Here is a 19,845-nt window from a genome sequence, read left to right as displayed (position 1 = left end):
CAGGGAGTACCAGTACTGAGTCGATGTGCAGGGGTACGAGGTAATAACATGGCTATAAACAGGGAGTACCAGTACTGAGATGATGTGCAGGGGTACGAGGTAATAACATGGCTATAAACAGGGAGTACCAGTACTGAGATGATGTGCAGGGGTACGAGGTAATAACATGGCTATAAACAGGGAGTACCAGTACTGAGATGATGTGCAGGGGTACGAGGTAATAACATGGCTATAAACAGGGAGTACCAGTACTGAGATGATGTGCAGGGGTACGAGGTAATAACATGGCTATAAACAGGGAGTACCAGTACTGAGATGATGTGCAGGGGTACGAGGTAATAACATGGCTATAAACAGGGAGTACCAGTACTGAGATGATGTGCAGGGGTACGAGGTAATAACATGGCTATAAACAGAGAGTACCAGTACTGAGATGATGTGCAGGGGTACGAGGTAATAACATGGCTATAAACAGGGAGTACCAGTACTGAGATGATGTGCAGGGGTACGAGGTAATAACATGGCTATAAACAGGGAGTACCAGTACTGAGATGATGTGCAGGGGTGCGAGGTAATAACATGGCTATAAACAGGGAGTACCAGTACTGAGATGATGTGCAGGGGTACGAGGTAATAACATGGCTATAAACAGGGAGTACCAGTACTGAGATGATGTGCAGGGGTACGAGGTAATAACATGGCTATAAACAGGGAGTACCAGTACTGAGATGATGTGCAGGGGTACGAGGTAATAACATGGCTATAAACAGGGAGTACCAGTACTGAGATGATGTGCAGGGGTACGAGGTAATAACATGGCTATAAACAGGGAGTACCAGTACTGAGATGATGTACAGGGGTACGAGGTAATAACATGGCTATAAACAGGGAGTACCAGTACTGAGATGATGTGCAGCGGTGCGAGGGTAATAACATGGCTATAAACAGGGAGTACCAGTACTGAGATGATGTGCAGGGGTACGAGGTAATAACATGGCTATAAACAGGGAGTACCAGTACTGAGATGATGTGCAGGGGTACGAGGTAATAACATGGCTATATACAGGGAGTACCAGTACTGAGATGATGTGCAGGGGTACGAGGTAATAACATGGCTATATACAGGGAGTACCAGTACCGAGTCGATGTGCAGAGGTACGAGGTAATAACATGGCTATATACAGGGAGTACCAGTACCGAGTCGATGTGCAGGGGTACGAGGTAATAACATGGCTATATACAGGGAGTACCAGTACCGAGTCGATGTGCAGGGGTACGAGGTAATAACATGGCTATATACAGGGAGTACCAGTACTGAGATGATGTGCAGGGGTATGAGGTAATAACATGGCTATAAACAGGGAGTACCAGTACCGAGTCGATGTGCAGAGGTACGAGGTAATAACATGGCTATATACAGGGAGTACCAGTACCGAGTCGATGTGCAGGGGTACGAGGTAATAGCATGGCTATAAACAGGGAGTACCAGTACCGAGTCGATGTGTAGGGGTACGAGGTAATAACATGGCTATAAACAGGGAGTACCAGTACTGAGATGATGTACGGGGGTACGAGGTAATAACATGGCTATATACAGGGAGTACCAGTATTGAGTCAATGTGCAGGGGTATGAATAACATGGCTTTATACAGGGAGTACCAGTACTGAGATGATGTGCAGGGGTACGAGGTAATACCATGGCTATATACAGGGAGTACCAGTACCGAGTCGATCTGCAGGGGTACGAGGTAATTGAGCAGCGTATGTGGTGAGTGGGAAAGTGTGTGTGTGTAGGTGTGTATGTGTGGCATCAGTATGCATGTGTGCGCATGTTATGTGTGGGTGCGGGCGTTTGCAGTGTGTGTGTGTGTGTGTGTGTGTGTGTGTGTGTGTGTGTGTGTGTGTGTGTGTGTGTGTGTGTGTGTGTGTGTGTGTGTGTGTGTGTGTGTGTGTGTGTGTGTGTGTGTGTGTGTCTTTGTGTGTGAAAAATGGTATTCGTCACATGTTTCGTAAACAACAAGAGTGAAAAAAGGGTCATTGCAGATAGTCTGAAGAATATAGATGAAAACGCTCAGGCGAGCAGTACCTCGAGATGTCCTTAATAGTAGAGATTGTGCACCAGCTGTTGTTAACAAAGAGACACACTCTTCCCCCCTAACCATACACAACACTGCTGTACGGTCTTGACGATGCATGGAAACAACAGCTGGATCTATAGTATCCATGTCCTTGTTCAGCCATGACTCCGAGAAACATATTGTGTGTGAACGTGTGTGTTGGGGTGTCAGTGTAAGTAGGTGTGTGTGTCGGTAGAGTCTTGTGTATGTGCACAGTCAATGAGAGTTAGTGCAAAAATGGTCAATGCAGGTAGTCTGAGTAGCCATTTGATTAGCTCGTCCCTCCGTTTCCTGTAAGTCCACGATCAGCTCATTTGTCTTGCTGACGTTGAAGGAGAGGTTGTTGTCCTGGCACCACACTGCCAGGTCTCTGACCTCCTCTCATCATTGTCGATATTCAGTCCTACCACCATCGTGTCGTCATCAAACTTGATGATGGTGTTGGAGTCGTGCGTGGGTGAACAGGGGATGAACAGGGGGTGAACAGGGGTTACAGGAAGGGAGTAAGCACACACCCCTGAGGGTCCCCCGTGTTGAGGATCAGCGTGGCGGATGTGTTGTTGCTTATCCTCACAGCCAGGAGGCGGACCATCAGGAAGTCCAGGATCCAGTTGCAAAGGGAGGTGTTTAGTTCCAGGGTCCTGGGCTTGGTGATGAGCTCTGTGGGTACTATGGTGTTGAATGCTGAGCTGTAGTCAATGAACAGCATTCTAACATAGATATTCCTTTTGTCCAGGTGGGAAAGGGCAGTGTGCAGCATGATTGAGATTGTGTCATCTGTGGATCTGTTGGTGCGGTATGGGAATTGGAGTGGGTCTAGGGTTTCTGTGAAGATGGTGTTAATGTGAGCCATGACCAGCCTTTCATTACCTTGGTGTTCTTGGGCATGGAGAATATGGTGGTTGGCTTAAAACAAGTTGCTATTACAGACCGGTCAGGGATAGGTTGTCAGTGGTGACACTTGCCAGCTGGTCTGCGCATGCTCTGAGTACGCGTCCTGGTATTCCATATGGCCCTGCGGCCTTGCGAATGTTAACCGCTTTAAAAGTCTTACATCGGCTACAGAGAGCGAGATCACACAGTCATCCAGAACAGCTGATGCTCTCATGTGGTGAGCATAGAAGGCATTCAGCTTGTCTGGTAGAACGTGCCCAGAAATCAACTGGTAGAACAGTACCGCCACTGAGCCCACTTAGCCTTTTCTCAAATATCAGCCTCATCGAAATGGAATTGCTAGATTGGGTATTCCCCATTCAAGTCAAATGAGCCCATGATGGGTGGACCGGTGGCCGTTCTAGTCATCATTTTTCTAAGTCAGCGTCTCCTCAGAGAGAACACCACTCACTTTTAATTAAATCTCCCACTGCCGGCCCGGGCACCACATTTACATCCAGCACTGAGCACAGAGAAATATGGCCCAATAACATTGACGGGTCAAGCGCAGGTCATGTATTACTGAGGGTGTGTGAATCTAATCCTGGGATATGATAGGCTGAACCGTGCTGGAGCCACATAGTGTGAGGCTAGCTACCCTGCTGTTTTCACTAGGGATGCATACGAGTTAGTCACCGGATGGACTAACTGCTACACGGGGTGGGAAATAAGTGTGCATATCAATAACAGTATAGAAATATCGGATGAAATTCGATTTCAGCAGGCAGTAGGAGAGGAAGGTCTGTGACTTTCAAGCCCCAGGATATTTCCCATGCATCATATCCAGTAGGGAAATATCCAGGACCTACATTTCACAACAACATCGCCTCAAGCAGTTAACCGACTCCAAACGTCGTGTGAGAAGAAAACAAAATGCTATCAATAGACAAGTTCCGACAGGTTCCACTTTCTTCCTCAACAGGTTTCACCCATGACATCACACGCCCCCCTCTGCCATCCACCCACCCCACTTCAATGTGGAAAGATGGAGAGGTAGTGGTGACTGGGTATTTCTGTGTCTGCCTGAGCCATACCATTACCTCATGCGGCTCTGGTTTAAAAACGTTCTTACAACGTCCCTCTAAGGCTGTAGTTGGAGTGACAATGTCATGTTTAACTTTGTCTCGCTCTGATAGGGTGTAATGTGAATTACCTCATGGTATTATAGGACGCCCCAGTGGTCTGACTGTCTGTCACACCCTGCCCTGCTCTGAGTGACTCACAGTAGGAGAGGAGAGAGTAGGAGTAGAGGCCCAAACACAGATGGCCCACCACAGCAGGGCTGGGCTGGCCCAAATGGCCCCACCATGACAGCTAGCAGCATCCCCGATGGAGAGCAGAACCACGCCACTTTGTCATGTTAATGGAGGGGGACAGCTGGAGGCGAAGGGCGGAGGTGGGGTATGGGACCAGACAGGAGGGGGACACAAAGGAGGCAGAGTGAGCCCCATACAATCAACCCCACGTGCCAAAAAATACCTTCAAGCCAAGTCCCTCGTAGCCTCTGACATTTGACCCCAAGTGAAACCACACATGCGATGCGAGACAGACAGGAATGCTTTCACCCTGGGCAGGCGGGCAGTCTGTTGTTGTGGAGTTGGTGCAATCTCAACCACACTGCACACTGCCCTAACCCATCTGGACAAGAGGAATACCTATGTGAGAATGCTGTTCATCGACTACAGCTCGGCATTCAACACCATAGTACCCTCCAAGCTCGTCATCAAGCTCGAGACCCTGGGTCTCGACCCCGCCCTGTGCAACTGGGTACTGGACTTCCTGACGGGCCGCCCCCAGGTGGTGAGGGTAGGCAACAACATCTCCACCCCGTTGATCCTCAACACGGGGCCCCACAAGGGTGCGTTCTGAGCCCTCTCCTGTACTCCCTGTTCACCCACGACTGCGTGGCCATGCACGCCTCCAACTCAATCATCAAGTTTGCGGACGACACAACAGTGGTAGGCTTGATTACCAACAACGACGAGACGGCCTACAGGGAGGAGGTGAGGGCCCTCAGAGTGTGGTGTCAGGAAAATAACCTCACACTCAACGTCAACAAAACTAAGGAGATGATTGTGGACTTCAGGAAACAGCAGAGGGAACACCCCCCTATCCACATCGATGGAAAAGTAGTGGACAGGGTAGCAAGTTTTAAGTTCCTCGGCATACACATCACAGACAAACTGAATTGGTCCACTCACACAGACAGCATCGTGAAGAAGGCGCAGTAGCGCCTCTTCAACCTCAGGAGGCTGAAGAAATTTGGCTTGTCACCAAAAGCACTCACAAACTTCTACAGATGCACAATCGAGAGCATCCTGGCGGGCTGTATCACCGCCTGGTACGGCAACTGCTCCGCCCACAACCGTAAGGCTCTCCAGAGGGTAGTGAGGTCTGCACAACGCATCACCGGGGGCAAACTACCTGCCCTCCAGGACACCTACACCACCCGATGTTACAGGAAGGCCATAAAGATCATCAAGGACAACAACCACCCGAGCCACTGCCTGTTCACCCCGCTATCATCCAGAAGGCGAGGTCAGTACAGGTGCATCAAAGCTGGGACTGAGAGACTGAAAAACAGCTTCTATCTCAAGGCCATCAGACTGTTAAACAGCCACCACTAACATTGAGTGGCTGCTGCCAACACACTGACACTGACACTGACTCAACTCCAGCCACTTTAATAATGGGAATTGATGGGAAATGATGTAAAATATATCACTAGCCACTTTCAACAATGCTACCTTATATAATGTTACATACCCTACATTATTCATCTCATATGCATACGTATATACTGTACTCTATATCATCTACTGCATCCTTATGTAATACATGTATCACTAGCCACTTTAACTATGCCACTTTGTTTACATACATCTCATATGTATATACTGTACTCGATACCATCTACTGTATCTTGCCTATGCGGCTCTGTACCATCACTCATTCATATATCTTTATGTACATATTCTTTATCCCCTTACACTGTGTATAAGACAGTAGTTTTGGAATTGTTAGTTAGATTACTTGTTGGTTATTACTGCACTGTCGGAACTAGAAGCACAAGCATTTCGCTACACTCGCATTAACATCTGCTAACCATGTGTATGTGACAAATAACATTTGATTTGATTTGATTTGATTTAGGGGAGTTAGCTCTGAGAGAGGCTAGCTCTGAGAGATCGATAAGCTTTTAAAGCAGCGTGACTCTGTCTCCCTCCACTGTCTGTCTACAGCCGGGCACTCTCACTGGAAGCTGAGGGAAAAGCTTGCAGAATTTTCTCGGGCAACGAGAACAGCAGGGTTCCCAGCAGCAGCAGCCTAAAACCAGGCAGCCAGTCACATCACATAGCCAATCCTACATTTAACAGAGAGTGTCGAGGGTTCGTGGAGAAAGGCCCCACTGGGCACACACTGGTTGAATCAATGTTGTTTCCAAGTCCGTTCAATGAAATTACGTTGAACCAACGTGGAATAGACGTTGAATTGACGTCTGTGCCCAGTGGGGCCAGACTCGTGAGGGAACATCTGGTGCCACACAAAAACAGGCTGACTTAAAAAAAAAAGCCCAGACAAATTGTTTAGTTCAGAACTGTCCCTGGACCCTATAAGAGGAGGACTCACCACTTAAATAGAGGGAAGGGGTAATTGTAGTAAGCAACATTGATTGCAGTTTGGCCAGTGGCGTTTTAGACTCGAGCCCTGTTCCCTGAATGACCTTGATGGGCTCCAAGAACAGTATCGATCCCAAACTAATCCCAAACCAGGGCTGCAGTGTGTCAATGTCAATGTACACTGGTAACAGGGCAGAGAGAAGAATGTGCCAGTCAAGGCACTTATCCAGTGAGAGAGAGAGAGACCAGTTGTTTAGTCTCGTTGCTATAAAACAAAGCGTCAGAGTGGAGAATGGCTCGGGATCAACAAAAGACACTTTCAGCTCCTCAGGCTGCGAGGAGAAGAGAGGACAGGAGAGGAGTGAGAGGAGAAGAGACAGAAGAGGAGAAGAGGAAAGAGGAGAGAGGAAGAGCAATATGGAGAGGAGAGAAGTGGAGAGGAAGTGAGAGGAGAGAGGAAGAGAAGAGAGGAGAGAACATCAACCTTCTCTCCCTTACAGAATTGCCAGGGCAGGACCGAGAGGAATAACTCAGAGACCAGGGCCCTTACAGAATTGCCAGGGCAGGACCGAGAGGAATAACTCAGAGACCAGGGCCCTTACAAAATTGCCAGGGCAGGACCGAGAGGAATAACTCAGAGACCAGGGCCCTTACAGAATTGCCAGGGCAGGACCGAGAGGAATAACTCAGAGACCAGGGCCCTTACAGAATTGCCAGGGCAGGACCGAGAGGAATAACTCAGAGACCAGGGCCCTTACAGAATTGCCAGGGCAGGACCGAGAGGAATAACTCAGAGACCAGGGCCCTTACAGAATTGCCAGGGCAGGACCGAGAGGAATAACTCAGAGGCCAGGGCCCTTACAGAACCATGTCTCTACTCCCAAAACCCTGTGAGAAGACAGGCTAACCACAACAATGAGAATGCACCCAAAACAAGCGTGCCAGGACAAAAGCAGGGATTTTTGGGCAGAGAGGGAGGGAGGGATCATGGGAGGAGTGTGGGTCCACAGCGTGGGCATAGCACAGATTAGAAGCACAAATCACAGATGGCCGCTGCTTCTCCCCTATTCACTGTAGCGCCACAAATAATTAACCGAAGTGTCCCCCTTTTCTCTTTTGTCAGCACGCGTCTATCAAATGAGAGTATGTCCCTGACACAATGGCTGCCCCACAAAGGCCCAGCCCCCCACCGTCACCGTGAAAAGAGAGACACGTGCAACTTGTCAGAGATTGGAACAATGGGAGAAGGGAGGGGAAGGGAGGGTGTGGCATCAGCACGCAGCAGCCCACCCTCGAGGCCCCGGAGCCAGCCACTGGATTGTAACTACAGCCCCAGGCTTCTAACCAGTCCTGGAGGCCTCCGAGGCACACAGCCAATACTAAGCCACAGCCTTTGGTGTGATTGATCAAACATTTGTCTCAACGGGATTGTATAGTTGTGTGTGTGTGTGTGTGTGTGTGTGTGTGTGTGTGTGTGTGTGTGTGTGTGTGTGTGTGTGTGTGTGTGTGTGTGTGTGTGTGTGTGTGTGTGTGTGTGTGTGTGTGTGACAACGAGAGTGTGCGTAAGTGAGTGTGTGTAGTCAGGCTTGTTAATTTTGGGGGAGAAGGAAAGTAAAAACCCTGGAACAGCTGGGTGGGGTCTGCGGGGACACAATAGAGAGAGAGAAGCGGGAAACGCAAGTATTTCCCGTGACTGTGCCTCAAAACCAAATGTTTTCCTGGCCCACCACTCCACCCTGGACTTGAACAGCCTCTATGACCAGGTCCACCTCTTGTAAGGCAGCAGTGCCCACCTTTGCCAGGACCCTAAAGGACATCGCTCTCAAACGTATCCCCAACACTTCACACAGGAGCAACAGATCAATAGACTCTCCACCCAGACCAGCGAGACACCCTCCCAGACCTGCAGGACCCCCTGGACCTACACATAGAGGACCCACGCCAAGAGAATTACATCCAGACCACAGTACACCCAGACACATCCACACCCCCCACCCCAACCAATCAACACCCCCCACGTCAACCATGCCCACACCCCATTTAGGCCCCTCAGATCAGACCTATGCCACTCCTGCCCACCCCATGCACCCCACCCCCGCAAAGAGGGCCTCAACATGGAAGCCACACATTAGTGAGCGGGCAAACAGTCCCAACCCCCACTCTCACACTCGCCCAAGCCAATAGCATGTACCAGATGCTCAGCAGGCTCTGCTCACACTTACTGGCCTGAGGCCAAACCACACGACCAACAACATTGGACATTCTATGGAACAAAAGCCTTCACTATATCATCCTGGAATATCCAAGGTCTGAGGTCATCTGCCTTTGGCCTAAAGAGCAGAAACCCGGACTTCACCAAAGAAATCGGTAACACAGACATTGTCATCCTGCAAGAAACCTGGTATAGAGGAGACGGACCCACTGGTTGCCCTCTAGGTTACAGAGAGCTGGTAGTCCCATCCACCAAACTACCAGGTGTGAAACAGGGAAGGGACTCAGGGGGTATGCTAATTTGGTATAGAGCAGACCTAACTCACTCCATTAAATTAATCAAAACAGGAACATTCTACATTTGGCTAGAAATTCAAAAGAAATTATCCTAACAGAGAAAAATGTCCTCCTGTGTGCTACCTATATCCCCCACTAGAATCCCCATATTTTAATGAAGACAGCTTCTCCATCCTGGAGGCGAAATCAATCATTTCAGGCCCAGGGACATGTTTAGTCTGTGGCGACCTAAATGCCAGAACCGGACAAGAACCTGACACCCTCAGCACACAGGGGGACAAACATCTGCCTGGAGGTGACAGCATCCCCTCCCACATATGCCCCCTAGGCACAACTATGACAACATAACCAGAAAAACGGGTCACAACTCCTGCAGCTCTGTCGCACGCTGGGTATGTACATAGTCAGGTAGGCTTCGAGGGGACTCCTATGGTAGATACACCTATAGCTCATCTCTTGGCAGTAGTACTGTAGACTACTTCATCACTGACCTCAACCCAGAATCTCTCAGAGCGTTCACAGTCAGTCCACTAACACCCCTATCAGACCACAGCAAAATCACAGTCTACTTAAACAGAGCAATACTCAACCACGAGGCATCAAAGCCAAAGGAACTGAGTAACATTAAGAAATGCTATAGTGGAAGGAATGCAGTTTGGAAACCTACCAAAAAACAATTAGGCAACAACAAATTCAATCCCTTTTAGACAATTTCCTGGGTAAAACGTTCCACTGTAATAGTGAAGGTGTAAACTTGGCAGTAGAAAATCTTAACAGTATATTTGACCTCTCAGCTTCCCTATCAAATCTAAAAATCTCAAATAGAAAACCGAAGAAAATTAACAATAATGACAAATGGTTTGATGAGGAATGCAAAAATCTAAGAAAGAAATTGAGAAACCTGTCAACCAAAAACATAGAGACCCGGAAAACCTGAGTCTACGCCTTCACTATGGTGAATCACTAAAACAATACAGAAACACACTACGGAAAAAGAAGGAACAGCATGTCAGAAATCAGCTCAATGCAATTGAAGAATCCATAGACTCTAACCACTTCTGGGAAAATTGGAAAACACTAAACAAACAACAACACGAAGTTTATCTATCAAAAATGGAGATGTCTGGGTAAACCACTTCTCAATCTTTTTGGTTCTATAACAAAGAACAAAGAGCAAAAACATATACATGATCAACTACAGATCTTAGAATCAACTATTAAAGACTACCAGAACCCACTGTATTCTCCAATTACATTGAATGAGTTACAGGACAAAATAAAAACCCTCCAACCCAAAAGGCCTGTGGTGTCGATGGTATCCTCAATGAAATGATCAAATATACAGACAACAAATTCCAACTGGCTATACTAAAACTCTTTAACATCATACTTAGCTCTGGCATCTTCCCCAATATTTGGAACCAGGACTGATCACCCCAATCCACAAAAGTGGAGACAAATTTGACCCCAATAACTACCGTGGAATATGTGTCAACAGTAACCTTCAAAATCCTCTGGTTATTATTAACAGGACTGTACATTTCCTCAATGAAAACAATGTACTGAGCAAATGTCAAATTGGCTTTTTACCAAATTACCGTACAACAGACCATGTATTCACCCTGCACACCTTAATTGACAACCAAACAAACCAAAACAAAGGCAAAGTCTTCTCATGCTTTGTTGATTTCAAAAAACCTTCGACTCAATTTGGCATGAGGGTCTGCTATACAAACTGATGGAAAGTGGTGTTGGGGTAAAACATATGACATTATAAAATCCATGTACACAAACAACAAGTGTGCGGTTAAAATTGGCAAAAAACACACACATTTCTTCACACAGGGTCGTGGGGTTAGACAGGGATGCAGCTTAAGCCCCACCCTCTTCAACATATATATCAACGAACTGGCGCGGGCACTAGAAAAGTCTGCAGCACCCGGCCTCCCCCTGCTAGAATCCGAAGTCAAATGTCTGCTGTTTGCTGATGATCTGGTGCTTCTGTCACCAACCAAGGAGGGCCTACAGCAGCACCTAGATCTTATGCACAGATTCTGTCAGACCTGGGCCCTGACAGTAAATCTCAGTAAGACCAAAATAATGGTGTTCCAAAAAGGTCGAGTCACAGGACCACAAATACAAATTCCATCTCGACACTGTTGCCCTAGAGCACACAAAAAACTATACATACCTTGGCCTAAACATCAGCGCCACAGGTAACTTCCACAAAGGTGTGAACGATCTGAGAGACAAGGCAAGAAGGGCATTCTATGCCATCAAAAGAAACATAAATTTCAACATACCAATTAGGTTTGGCTAAAAATACTTGAATCAGTCATAGAGCCCATTGCCCTTTATGGTTGTGAGGTCTGGGGTCCGCTCACCAACCAAGACTTCACAAAATGGGACAAACACCAAATTGAGACTCTGCACGCAGAATTCTGCAAAAATATCCTCCGTGTACAACGTAAAACACCAAATAATGCATGCAGAGCAGAATTAGGCCGATACCCACTAATTATCAAAATCCAGAAAAGAGCCATTAAATTCTACAACCACCTAAAAGGAAGCGATTCACAAACCTTCCATAACAAAGCCATCACAAACAGAGAGATGAACCTGGAGAAGAGTCCCCTAAGCAAACTGGTCCTGGGGCTCTGTTCAGTCACAAACACACCCTACAGAGCCCCAGGACAACAGCACAATTAGACCCAGTCAAATCATGAGAAAACAAAAAGATAATTACTTAACACATTGGAAAGAATTAACAAAAAAACAGAGCAAACTAGAATGCTATTTGGCCCTACACAGAGAGTACACAGCGGCAGAATACCTGACCACTGTGACTGACCCAAAATTAAGGAAAGCTTTGACTATGTACAGACTCAGTGAGCATAGCCTTGCTATTGAGAAAGGCCGCCGTAGGCAGACATGGCTCTCAAGAAAGACAGGCTATGTGCTCACTGCCCACAAAATGAGGTGGAAACTGAGCTGCACTTCCTAACCTCCTGCCCAATGTATGACCATATTAGAGAGACATATTTCCCCAGATCACACAGATCCACAAAGAATTCAAAACATATCCAATTTTGAAAAACTCCCATACCTACTGGGTGAAATTCCACAGTGTGCCATCACAGCAGCAAGATTTGTGACCTGTTGCCACGAGAAAAGGGCAACCAGTGAAGAACAAACACCATTGTAAATACAACCCATATTTATGCTTATTTATTTTATCTTGTGTCCTTTAATTATTTGTACATTGTGTATATATGTATGTATGTATATATATATATATGTGTGTATGTATGTATATTATGTATATATATATATATATATGTATATGTGTGTATATGTGTATATATATGTATGTATATATGTATTATATATATAGGATATATATATAATATGACATTTGTAATGTCTTTACTGTTTTGAAACTGTTGTATGTGTAATGTTTACTGTTAATTTTTGTTGTTTTTCACTTTATATATTCACTTTGTATGTTGTCTACCTCACTTGCTTTGGCAATGTTAACACATGTTTCCCATGCCAATAAAGCCCTTGAATTGAATTGAATTGAATTGAGAAGGGGAGGAAGCAAAAAGGGGAGGGGAAGTGATGCGCAGGCAGGCAGCCAGGCCACCAACTCCAAAAGCTTGACGGGTGTCTTTTGTAACAGCAGCTGGTTTTGGAGGGGGTCAGACCAGCTGTGTCTCCATTAACCCTCCTTCCCCCTCCCCTCCCTTCCCTCCCCAACCAAACACAGCCAGCTGTAGGCTGGAGAGAGGGGTGAACAGAGATTTGAGGAGAGGGGTTTTCCTCAAACGCACTGCATGTGGTCATCTATCTCTGGTTCTTAACATTGAGCCTCACGCAGACTCCCTTCACACCCCAACTGGTTTACACCAGGACTGTTTTATAGTCAGACTCCCTTCACACCCCAACTGGTTTACACCAGGACTGTTTTATAGTCAGACTCCCTTCACACCCCAACTGGTTTACTCCAGGACTGTTTTATAGTCAGACTCCCTTCACACCCCAACTGGTTTACACCAGGACTGTTTTATAGTCAGACTCCCTTCACACCCCAACTGGTTTACACCAGGACTGTTTTATAGTCAGACTCCCTTCACACCCCAACTGGTTTACTACAGGACTGTTTTATAGTCAGCCTCCCTTCACAACCCAACTGGTTTACTCCAGGACTGTTTTATAGTCAGACTCCCTTCACAACCCAACTGGTTTACTACAGGACTGTTTTATAGTCAGACTCCCTTCACACCCCAACTGGTTTACTACAGGACTGTTTTATAGTCAGACTCCCTTCACAACCCAACTGGTTTACTCCAGGACTGTTTTATAGTCAGACTCCCTTCACAACCCAACTGGTTTACTACAGGACTGTTTTATAGTCAGACTCCCTTCACACCCCAACTGGTTTACTCCAGGACTGTTTTATAGTCAGACTCCCTTCACACCCCAACTGGTTTACTCCAGGACTGTTTTATAGTCAGACTCCCTTCACAACCCAACTGGTTTACTACAGGACTGTTTTATAGTCAGACTCCCTTCACAACCCAACTGGTTTACTCCAGGACTGTTTTATAGTCAGACTCCCTTCACAACCCAACTGGTTTACTCCAGGACTGTTTTATAGTCAGACTCCCTTCACAACCCAACTGGTTTACTCCAGGACTGTTTTATAGTCAGACTCCGTTCACAACCCAACTGGTTTACTACAGGACTGTTTTATAGTCAGACTCCCTTCACAACCCAACTGGTTTACTACAGGACTGTTTTATAGTCAGACTCCCTTCACACCCCAACTGGTTTACTACAGGACTGTTTTATAGTCAGACTCCCTTCACACCCCAACTGGTTTACTCCAGGACTGTTTTATAGTCAGACTCCCTTCACACCCCAAATGGTTTACTCCAGGACTGTTTTATAGTCAGACTCCCTTCACACCCCAACTGGTTTACACCAGGACTGTTTTATAGTCAGACTCCCTTCACAACCCAACTGGTTTACTACAGGGCTGTTTTATAGTCAGACTCCCTTCACAACCCAACTGGTTTACTCCAGGACTGTTTTATAGTCAGACTCCCTTCACAACCCAACTGGTTTACTCCAGGACTGTTTTATAGTCAGACTCCCTTCACAACCCAACTGGTTTACTCCAGGACTGTTTTATAGTCAGACTCCCTTCACAACCCAACTGGTTTACTACAGGACTGTTTTATAGTCAGACTCCCTTCACAACCCAACTGGTTTACTACAGGACTGTTTTATAGTCAGACTCCCTTCACACCCCAACTGGTTTACTCTAGGACTGTTTTATAGTCAGACTCCCTTCACAACCCAACTGGTTTACTACAGGACTGTTTTATAGTCAGACTCCCTTCACACCCCAACCCAAATGGTTTACTACAGGACTGTTTTATAGTCAGACTCCTTCACAACCCAACTGGTTTACTCCAGGACTGTTTTATAGTCAGACTCCTTCACACCCCAACTGGTTTACTACAGGACTGTTTTATAGTCAGACTCCTTCACACCCCAACTGGTTTACTACAGGACTGTTTTATAGTCAGACTCCTTCACACCCCAAATGGTTTACTACAGGACTGTTTTATAGTCAGACTCCCTTCACAACCCAACTGGTTTACTACAGGACTGTTTTATAGTCAAACTCCCTTCACAACCCAACTGGTTTAAACCAGGACTGTTTTATAGTCAGACTCCCTTCACAACCCAACTGGTTTACTCCAGGACTGTTTTATAGTCAGACTCCCTTCACAACCCAACTGGTTTACTACAGGACTGTTTTATAGTCAGACTCCTTCACAACCCAACTGGTTTACTACAGGACTGTTTTATAGTCAGACTCCCTTCACACCCCAACTGGTTTACTACAGGACTGTTTTATAGTCAGACTCCCTTCACACCCCAAATGGTTTACTACAGGACTGTTTTATAGTCAGACTCCCTTCACAACCCAACTGGTTTACTACAGGACTGTTTTATAGTCAGACTCCCTTCACAACCCAACTGGTTTAAACCAGGACTGTTATATAGTCAGACTCCCTTCACACCCCAACTGGTTTACTCCAGGACTGTTTTATAGTCAGACTCCCTTCACAACCCAACTGGTTTACTCCAGGACTGTTTTATAGTCAGACTCCCTTCACAACCCAACTGGTTTACTCCAGGACTGTTTTATAGTCAGACTCCCTTCACAACCCAACTGGTTTACTCCAGGACTGTTTTATAGTCAGACTCCCTTCACACCCCAACTGGTTTACTACAGGACTGTTTTATAGTCAGACTCCCTTCACACCCCAACTGGTTTACTCCAGGACTGTTTTATAGTCAGACTCCCTTCACAACCCAACTGGTTTACTCCAGGACTGTTTTATAGTCAGACTCCCTTCACACCCCAACTGGTTTACTACAGGACTGTTTTATAGTCAGACTCCCTTCACAACCCAACTGGTTTACTCCAGGACTGTTTTATAGTCAGACTCCCTTCACAACCCAACTGGTTTACTACAGGACTGTTTTATAGTCAGACTCCCTTCACAACCCAACTGGTTTACTCCAGGACTGTTTTATAGTCAGACTCCCTTCACACCCCAACTGGTTTACTACAGGACTGTTTTATAGTCAGACTCCCTTCACAACCCAACTGGTTTACTCCAGGACTGTTTTATAGTCAGACTCCCTTCACAACCCAACTGGTTTACTCCAGGACTGTTTTATAGTCAGACTCCCTTCACAACCCAACTGGTTTACTACAGGGCTGTTTTATAGTCAGACTCCCTTCACACCCCAACTGGTTTACTCCAGGACTGTTTTATAGTCAGACTCCCTTCACACGTCAACTGGTTTACTCCAGGACTGTTTTATAGTCAGACTCCCTTCACACCCCAACTGGTTTACTACAGGACTGTTTTATAGTCAGACTCCCTTCACAACCCAACTGGTTTACTCCAGGACTGTTTTATAGTCAGACTCCCTTCACAACCCAACTGGTTTACTCCAGGACTGTTTTATAGTCAGACTCCCTTCACAACCCAACTGGTTTACTCCAGGACTGTTTTATAGTCAGACTCCCTTCACAACCCAACTGGTTTACTACAGGACTGTTTTATAGTCAGACTCCCTTCACACCCCAACTGGTTTACTACAGGACTGTTTTATAGTCAGACTCCCTTCACACCCCAACTGGTTTACTCCAGGACTGTTTTATAGTCAGACTCCCTTCACAACCCAACTGGTTTACTACAGGACTGTTTTATAGTCAGACTCCCTTCACAACCCAACTGGTTTACTCCAGGACTGTTTTATAGTCAGACTCCCTTCACACCCCAACTGGTTTACTCCAGGACTGTTTTATAGTCAGACTCCCTTCACAACCCAACTGGTTTACTCCAGGACTGTTTTATAGTCAGACTCCCTTCACAACCCAACTGGTTTACTCCAGGACTGTTTTATAGTCAGACTCCCTTCACAACCCAACTGGTTTACTACAGGACTGTTTTATAGTCAGACTCCCTTCACACCCCAACTGGTTTACTACAGGACTGTTTTATAGTCAGACTCCTTCACACCCCAACTGGTTTACTGTTTTTATAGTCAGACTCCCTTCACACCCCAACTGGTTTACTACAGGACTGTTTTATAGTCAGACTCCCTTCACAACCCAACTGGTTTACTCAGGACTGTTTTATAGTCAGACTCCCTTCACACCCCAACTGGTTTACTACAGGACTGTTTTATAGTCAGACTCCCTTCACACCCCAACTGGTTTACTCCAGGACTGTTTTATAGTCAGACTCCCTTCACAACCCAACTGGTTTACTCCAGGACTGTTTTATAGTCAGACTCCCTTCACAACCCAACTGGTTTACTACAGGACTGTTTTATAGTCAGACTCCCTTCACACCCCAACTGGTTTACTACAGGACTGTTTTATAGTCAGACTCCCTTCACAACCCAACTGGTTTACTCCAGGACCGTTTTATAGTCAGACTCCCTTCACAACCCAACTGGTTTACTCCAGGACTGTTTTATAGTCAGACTCCCTTCACACCCCAACTGGTTTACTACAGGACTGTTTTATAGTCAGACTCCCTTCACAACCCAACTGGTTTACTACAGGGCTGTTTTATAGTCAGACTCCCTTCACAACCCAACTGGTTTACTCCAGGACTGTTTTATAGTCAGACTCCCTTCACAACCCAACTGGTTTACTCCAGGACTGTTTTATAGTCAGACTCCCTTCACACCCCAACTGGTTTACTACAGGACTGTTTTATAGTCAGACTCCCTTCACAACCCAACTGGTTTACTCCAGGACTGTTTTATAGTCAGACTCCCTTCACAACCCAACTGGTTTACTACAGGACTGTTTTATAGTCAGACTCCCTTCACACCCCAACTGGTTTACTGTTTTATAGTCCAGGACTGTTTTATAGTCAGACTCCTTCACACCCAACTGGTTTACTCCAGGACTGTTTTATAGTCAGACTCCTTCACACCCCAACTGGTTTACTCCAGGACTGTTTTATAGTCAGACTCCTTCACAACCCAACTGGTTTACTACAGGACTGTTTTATAGTCAGACTCCCTTCACAACCCAACTGGTTTACTACAGGACTGTTTTATAGTCAGACTCCCTTCACACCCCAACTGGTTTACTACAGGACTGTTTTATAGTCAGACTCCCTTCACACCCCAACTGGTTTACTCCAGGACTGTTTTATAGTCAGACTCCCTTCACACCCCAACTGGTTTACTCCAGGACTGTTTTATAGTCAGACTCCCTTCACACCCCAACTGGTTTACTACAGGACTGTTTTATAGTCAGACTCCCTTCACAACCCAACTGGTTTACTACAGGACTGTTTTATAGTCAGACTCCCTTCACAACCCAACTGGTTTACTCCAGGACTGTTTTATAGTCAGACTCCCTTCACAACCCAACTGGTTTACTCCAGGACTGTTTTATAGTCAGACTCCCTTCACAACCCAACTGGTTTACTCCAGGACTGTTTTATAGTCAGACTCCCTTCACAACCCAACTGGTTTACTACAGGACTGTTTTATAGTCAGACTCCCTTCACAACCCAACTGGTTTACTACAGGACTGTTTTATAGTCAGACTCCCTTCACACCCCAACTGGTTTACTCTAGGACTGTTTTATAGTCAGACTCCCTTCACAACCCAACTGGTTTACTACAGGACTGTTTTATAGTCAGACTCCCTTCACAACCCAACTGGTTTACTACAGGACTGTTTTATAGTCAGACTCCCTTCACACCCCAACTGGTTTACTACAGGACTGTTTTATAGTCAGACTCCCTTCACACCCCAAATGGTTTACTACAGGACTGTTTTATAGTCAGACTCCCTTCACAACCCAACTGGTTTACTACAGGACTGTTTTATAGTCAAACTCCCTTCACAACCCAACTGGTTTAAACCAGGACTGTTTTATAGTCAGACTCCCTTCACAACCCAACTGGTTTACTCCAGGACTGTTTTATAGTCAGACTCCCTTCACAACCCAACTGGTTTACTACAGGACTGTTTTATAGTCAGACTCCCTTCACAACCCAACTGGTTTACTACAGGACTGTTTTATAGTCAGACTCCCTTCACACCCCAACTGGTTTACTACAGGACTGTTTTATAGTCAGACTCCCTTCACACCCCAACTGGTTTACTACAGGACTGTTTTATAGTCAGACTCCCTTCACAACCCAACTGGTTTACTACAGGACTGTTTTATAGTCAGACTCCCTTCACAACCCAACTGGTTTAAACCAGGACTGTTTTATAGTCAGACTCCCTTCACAACCCAACTGGTTTACTCCAGGACTGTTTTATAGTCAGACTCCCTTCACAACCCAACTGGTTTACTCCAGGACTGTTTTATAGTCAGACTCCCTTCACACCCCAACTGGTTTACTCACAGGACTGTTTTATACTACAGGACTGTTTTATAGTCAGACTCCCTTCACAACCCAACTGGTTTACTCCAGGACTGTTTTATAGTCAGACTCCTTCACAACCCAACTGGTTTACTCAGGACTGTTTTATAGTCAGACTCCCTTCACACCCCAACTGGTTTACTACAGGACTGTTTTATAGTCAGACTCCCTTCACAACCCAACTGGTTTACTCCAGGACTGTTTTATAGTCAGACTCCTTCACAACCCAACTGGTTTACTACAGGACTGTTTTATAGTCAGACTCCCTTCACACCCCAACTGGTTTACTGGACTGTTTTATAGTCAGACTCCTTCACAACCCAACTGGTTTACTCCAGGACTGTTTTATAGTCAGACTCCCTTCACACCCCAACTGGTTTACTCCAGGACTGTTTTATAGTCAGACTCCCTTCACAACCCAACTGGTTTACTACAGGACTGTTTTATAGTCAGACTCCCTTCACAACCCAACTGGTTTACTACAGGACTGTTTTATAGTCAGACTCCTTCACACCCCAACTGGTTTACTACAGGACTGTTTTATAGTCAGACTCCTTCACAACCCAACTGGTTTACTCCAGGACTGTTTTATAGTCAGACTCCCTTCACACCCCAACTGGTTTACTCCAGGACTGTTTTATAGTCAGACTCCCTTCACACCCAAC

General features: G+C 46.1%; 1 protein-coding gene and 1 long non-coding RNA gene across 5 annotated transcripts in view; one reads left to right on the top strand and one right to left on the bottom strand.

Annotated features, from left to right (window-relative positions):
* Positions 1-840, top strand: part of LOC127931416 (uncharacterized) — a 1,367-nt gene extending 527 nt beyond the window's left edge. The window contains exons 2-4 of one of the 2 annotated variants that reach the window (XR_008141024.1): positions 41-394; positions 454-512; positions 572-840. This is a non-coding gene — a long non-coding RNA (uncharacterized LOC127931416). The remainder of the gene's footprint in view (positions 1-40; positions 395-453; positions 513-571) is intronic. The other variant, XR_008141019.1, reaches the window with a different exon arrangement.
* Positions 1-19,845, bottom strand: part of LOC118396326 (numb-like protein) — a 102,537-nt gene that overhangs the window by 53,364 nt on the left and 29,328 nt on the right. The window lies entirely within an intron of this gene.

The sequence above is a fragment of the Oncorhynchus keta genome, chromosome 1 (genome assembly GCF_023373465.1).
Source record: "Oncorhynchus keta strain PuntledgeMale-10-30-2019 chromosome 1, Oket_V2, whole genome shotgun sequence".
NCBI classification, from domain to species: Eukaryota; Metazoa; Chordata; class Actinopteri; order Salmoniformes; family Salmonidae; genus Oncorhynchus; species Oncorhynchus keta.
The sequence above is the reverse complement of the archived record's forward strand: the minus strand, read 5'-3'. Positions and strand labels throughout refer to the sequence as shown.